This window comes from Sceloporus undulatus, chromosome 8 (assembly GCF_019175285.1).
Source record: "Sceloporus undulatus isolate JIND9_A2432 ecotype Alabama chromosome 8, SceUnd_v1.1, whole genome shotgun sequence".
NCBI lineage: Eukaryota > Metazoa > Chordata > Lepidosauria > Squamata > Phrynosomatidae > Sceloporus > Sceloporus undulatus.
This window is the reverse complement of record NC_056529.1, coordinates 10172148-10178256: the sequence shown is the minus strand read 5'-3', so window position 1 is coordinate 10178256 and position 6109 is coordinate 10172148.

Here is a 6109-nt window from a genome sequence, read left to right as displayed (position 1 = left end):
CCAGTATTCCCAAACTAGCTTTGCCAGGGGGCATATTGGATGGGGGGGATACTGGGAGTTGTAATTTTAAAAAGCAATTTTTTAAGCTGTGGATAAAATCAAGCCAAAACTAGCAGGCTGGATGATGCCAGAGTCTCAGAAAACCTAACTTGAGGCTGAGCAGGAGGATTGGTTACAAACAGTTCTGAATAGATAGCATTATCCTTCTGCCTCTTACAGAAGAAAGCCCAGTGGTCCTCACCAGTGGTAACTGGTAGCTTCCCCACTGAATCTGCTCCAGGTTTTATCTTGAACATTCAGGAAGATCTCCAGGGCCTGAATCCTATCATCAAAATAGGTTCAGCACCTTGGATGGTTCCTTTAAATTTCAGATTAAAACAAAGGGTGGATGTAGTGACACAGAAGCCATCAGTTACCACAAAGGCTTGCAGGGCTTGTGGGGGGAAACCAGAAACTAGTGTGATCATTTGTGACTGGCTGCATAATTTTCTTAGCAGCCAGAAGTAGCCCTGGACCTAATTCTGTTAAATCGGATGCTTCTTTATAGAGGGATGTTTCTCGGTATCTCAGGAGTTTATTAGACAAAGGAGATCTGAATATCCTGGAAAAATCACATAACGATTTCACACGGTTAAATATCTAACCTTGTGTGCCATGCTTTTTCACAAATTTGAAAGCTCACCCTTTTCAGAATTGTCAGGAGTGAATTGTATAGGTCTTATTACTCCAGGCTTGGCTTAGCTTCGATGTTCAGACACAGTTCAAGGCAGTAATGTTGATATGTTGTTGTTGTTGTGTGCCTTCGAGTCGATTCTGATTTATGGTGACCCTAAAGCAAAGCTATCATAGGGCTTTCTTAGCAAGATTTGTTCAGAGGACATTTGCCATTGCCTTCTCCTGAGTCTGAGAGTGTGTGACTTGTCCAAGGTCACCCAGTGGGTTTCAGGGCCAAGCCGGGAATCGAACCCTAGTCTCAAAAGTCCTAGTCCAACATTCAAACTACTACACCATGCTGGAAATGAGTGACCTGAAGGACTGCCCCTTCTGTAGCCCTGTATTTACCAACTCAGATGTGGAACTAAAATGGAGGCAGTGATGATGGCATGTACCTAGGCTCTGCCCCCAAGGTCCCAGTGGCTTCCCACCTTGGTAGAGGGCTCTGGAACCATTTTCAGGTGAACGTGGTTCACACCCTCCAGGTATTTCACAGAAGAAAACCAGGAGACACGTGGCCACACAACAAGTATGATCAAGAAAGCAAAAGTTACTGATGATACACGATCTAGGAGAGGCTGCAACGTTTCTGCCTGAGCATGCTGGGAAGGGCCAGATTTCACCACTACCCACCTTACCCTCCACTCCTTTAACTGAGTGCAAAACATCTGCACTTTCAACTCAGTTTGCAGCAATTGAAGTAAGCTGAAGAGGAAAGAGAGAAACTGGAACATTTAAAAGGTAGCTCAAAGGAGAGAATTAGTCATGAGGTTGTGTCAAATTAGGACAGTTATGGGGTATGTGTTGTTTCAAGAATAAGAGGATCAGCAAAACTAATAAGGATGGGCCCTGATGATGGGAATTCTTTATCTGCCTTCCAGTGAGAACAAATTACTGAGCCTGAATATGAAGAAACAGAATAGTTTCCAGTTGGAAAGGGGGGACAGGCAAAGATGCATTCTATTACTCTACATGTCCAACTTGTATGCAGAAAATATCATATGGACGGCAGGTTTAGACTCAGAAGGAGAAGTGAAGATAGGAAGAAGAAACATCAATAATTTCAAATATGTGGATGACACGATTCTACAAGTGGAAAACAAAAATAACGACTATGGAAGTTCTACATAAATTCAGCCTAGATGATGAGGAAATGTAAATTGTTAAAGATTCTCCATACCTTGGATCAAACAGTGATCAGATTGGAGACTGCAGTCAAGAAGTAAGAAGAAGACTAGGAATGGGAAGGGCAACTATGAAAGAACTAGACAAGATCCTAAAGCGTCAAGATGTACAACTGTGCACTAAAGTTAGAAGAGTCAATGTCATTATATTTGCCATCACCATGTACAGATGTGAGAGCTGGAGAGTGAAGAAAGCCAACAGAAGGAAGATCAACTTGAGATGTGGTCTTGAAGAAGAGTGCTGAGAGTACCATAGGCAGCCAAAAAGACAAAAAAAAAAAATGGTTCCCTGAACAGATCAAGACTGAACTCTCCCTATACATCAAAAGGATGAAACTGATGCTGTTGTACTTTGGCCATATCATGAGAACAAATGACTCACTAGAAAAGACAATAATGGTAGGGAAGATAGAAGGTAGCAAAAATAGATGAAGACTTTATGCCAGATGGCTGGACTCAACCAAAGAGGTTGCAGGCCTGAATCTGCAGGAGCTCAGCAGAGCAGTGGAGGACAGAGGGCTTGGAAATGTCTCATTCACAGGGTCGCCATGAGTCTTGGTCCACTTGAGGGCAGTTAACAACAACATACAGACCTTTACTTTCAACATTGTGCTTCAATTTTAATTTTAATTCCAAATTTATTTTATTGTATAGTTTTGTGCTCTTGTGTTTCATGATTTTTGTTTGTGTGAACTTCAGATACCTTTCTTATAAACTGCCCCAAGCACCTGGTAGTAATCTGATAAATAAGTCTTTGAAATTCTAGATCCTTTGCTTCCTTCTTTGCCTCTCCCTTCACCTCACCCCAATTCCAGGCAGCCTAGCAGATTGTAAAAACTGTTACTGAAAAAAGAGAGGAAGGGCTCTGTTTAAATATTTGAAGAGATGTCATATTGAGGAGGGAGCTAACTTGTTTTCTACTGCTCCGGAGAATAAGACCCAGAACAATGGATGCAAGCTCCAGGAAGAAAGATTAGGAGGAACTTCCTGACAGTAAGGGATGTTCGACAGTGGAACAAACTCCCTTGGAGTGTAAGGAAGTCTCTTTCCTTGGAGGTCTTTAAACAGAGGCTGGATGGCCATCTATCAGGGATGCTTTGATTGAGAGTTCCTGCATGGCAGGGGGTTGGACTGGATGGCCCTTGTAGTCTCTTCCAACTCTATGATTCTATGATTCTAAGGGCTAAGCCAAATAGGGGTTGACTACACACATCCCAACCATACACAAATTTGTATACCTTTACCTCTACACATGCCTTGCCCCGACCGCACATAGCAATTTTCTTATCAGGAGGGTTGAATTGACTCCACCACACGCAGCACTCTGTTATTGCCATTTCCGATTGGCTATTGAGCAACACTGGTCTTAACGTTCATGCGCCGCATTTGTGCAGCAACTGTAGTATTGATCTAAAGAGCAGCACAAACTCTGCTCTTTTTTATATAGATAGATATGGATAATTCAGCAAAACGGGTCTCTTCTTGAAATTACTCCTGCTATCAAGGGGAGATTAATTCCCCCTTTGATTCCCTGCTTTCAGCAACTCTCCTCTGATTCATTGATATCACAGAACAAATTAGTGCTGTACATAACCAAACAGTATGATCTTACAGTCGGACACCATGCTGCCTCTGTTATCTGAAAACAAAGTACCAGATGGCTCCCCCCCCCTTTTCTTTTTTAAATGAAATGTCTGTTGGCCTGAGTTGAAAGTCAACACAAATCCAAGCCACCCCTTTGTTGAAATGGTGCACTTAGTTTTATAGCCAGCCCAAAAGCATCTGAGGGGAGAGAGATTTGATGTAACAGGATATTGCTGCATACAAGACTTATTATGGAATTTTATAAGGGAGGGTGGCAGTCTATTCCTACTAACAGATATGTATTATATTCTTTGTTCAAGACAATCATGTTACGTCTCATCTCTTCACCAGGAAGGGCATCCATTTGCTCGCTGAGTAGTGAAGTTTACGGCAGCCCCTCCAGATGGATTCCTTATGCATCACCAAAAACAGAAGACAAAAGGTTTGCATATTATTTACTTCTGCTGGTTTTTTACATATAGGACAAGTTCAGAAATATTTGCTATAATTTTAATAAAAACAGATCTCAACATCCTGAGAAAGACTGTCTCCTTCATGCTGCATATCATGGCACCGTCCTATGGAATCCTGGGATTTGTCGGCACTAGAGGTCTTTGGCAGCAAAATCTGAATACTTCTCAAAACTACAAATCCCAGGATTTTAGAGGATGCAGCCATGACAATCATAGGGGATTATCAGACAGGGAATAAATCATCATGGAGGCATCCCATCATTAAAGTGTCTGTGGAGCAGCCGTTTCTCTGCATAACAACAGAAGTTCCTGTTATGTGCCCACACTATATATAAGACACTGATATAATTTTACCTGGATGTCACATAGTTAAATGTTTCAAAACCACCATGTTCCAGGAACCAGTTGAAGTTTGCTTCAAACCATAGACCTTACTTGGATGCTTATATGTAAGGACTGAATAGTATCCACAAGCCGCATTAATCCTTTACAAAGCAGCACAGAACTCAGAACAATTACCAGTTTTGATGTACAAAATTGTGTCTTTGCATACATGTGTCTGTCTTCAAGTCGCCTGCTGACTTATGGAGGCCCCATGAATTCCACAAGGAATCCTCAGAGATGGTTTTGCCAGTTCCTTCCTCTCAAATTGGTCCACACTGCACCTGGCATTCATTGGCAGCCTTCCACCCAGGGCTGACCCTGCTGAGCTTCCAAGATACACAGGAATTGGTGCCTTTAGGATACTTAGGCCTCCCTTTTTATGTCTTGTAAAATAAAGAATAAATAAATAGTGGTTCAAACATTGGACTACAGTTCTGAAGATCAGGGTTTGATTCCAACTCTGCTATGAAACCCACTGGGTGATCTTGAGCGAGTCACATACTCTCAGCCTCAGGGAAAGGCAATGGCAAACCACCTGTGGACAAATCTTGCCAAGAAAACTGCATAGTAGGGTCGCCACAAGTCGGAAACAACTTGAAGACACACAACAGAGAGAGAGAGAGAGAGAGATTTTCAAGCCATAGATGGCTGAATTCAAGGATGCCAGATCCACTGATACAGAGGATTGACTGTACTCCTAAATAATACCTGAAGGAAGGTGTCTTCATGTACAGGTTACTCTTTTGCTAATGTAAGAGTGATTGCCTAGAATAAAAGCTTTCCTTAAGAGATCGATTCCACTCTCTCGTCTTTGCTCAGTGTGCACACAGATATGTATAGACTTGTCATCTCCCATCGGAGAAGGAGGGAAAGGTTCTGCCAGGGCAAAGGTGAGAAAAGTGCAAGTTAAATCTGCAAATTAAAAGTGCAAGTTAAACCCAAACTTTTTGTGGGTTTTTTGGGCTATGTGACCATGTTCTAGAAGAGTTTATTCCTGACGTTTCACCAGCGTCTGTGGTTGGCATCTTCAGAGAAACACTCTGGGTCTAAATCAAAATTGTCTGGATCTAACTTCCACTGACATGGAAGCCAAAAGGCACCACTAGGATAGAAATAGAAAGTCCCATTAGAAAGTCCCTCCCAAACGTACAAGTGTGGGTCTTTCTGCCTGCTCAAAGGACTATTGAAACATGTACAACAATCCTGCAAGGGATGGAATTATCCCCCATCACAAATTGTTGTTTGTGGACTGAAAAGAGAGACACTCAGTTGTCAAAGAGTACCTTTGGTATGCAAGTTTTGGCAAGTTTTGAACAGAGGATTTTGTGATTCAAGGCACAGACTCCTCAGCCCTCTATACCTTTAGCTCTCAGCAAGCATTTGGCTAATATTATTCAAAAAGAAAAAAAGGAACGTTATCTGGAATGGGTTTTTTTGTATATTATATTGTATCATTCTGGCAGTGTTTTATGCGCTCAGATTATTGCAAGGATTTTACTTTTATAAGCATCTGAATTGGCAAGAGCTAATAGAAATAAAGCAATATGTGTATTTCAACACCATAAGCAAACTTGAACGCAAAATTTATGAACTTATGGAATCTCCTTGCTACTGAATATTGAACTAGCACGTTGTCAAAATGAGCCTTCCCCCCATCTTTCAGCATAACAAAGCATTATAAGCAGAAGCCTTAGCCATTGCCAGCTATGGATGGTAAATGGTTATTGGATTTTCACCCCATTTATGGGGGGAAAACAATTTTATTCTGAT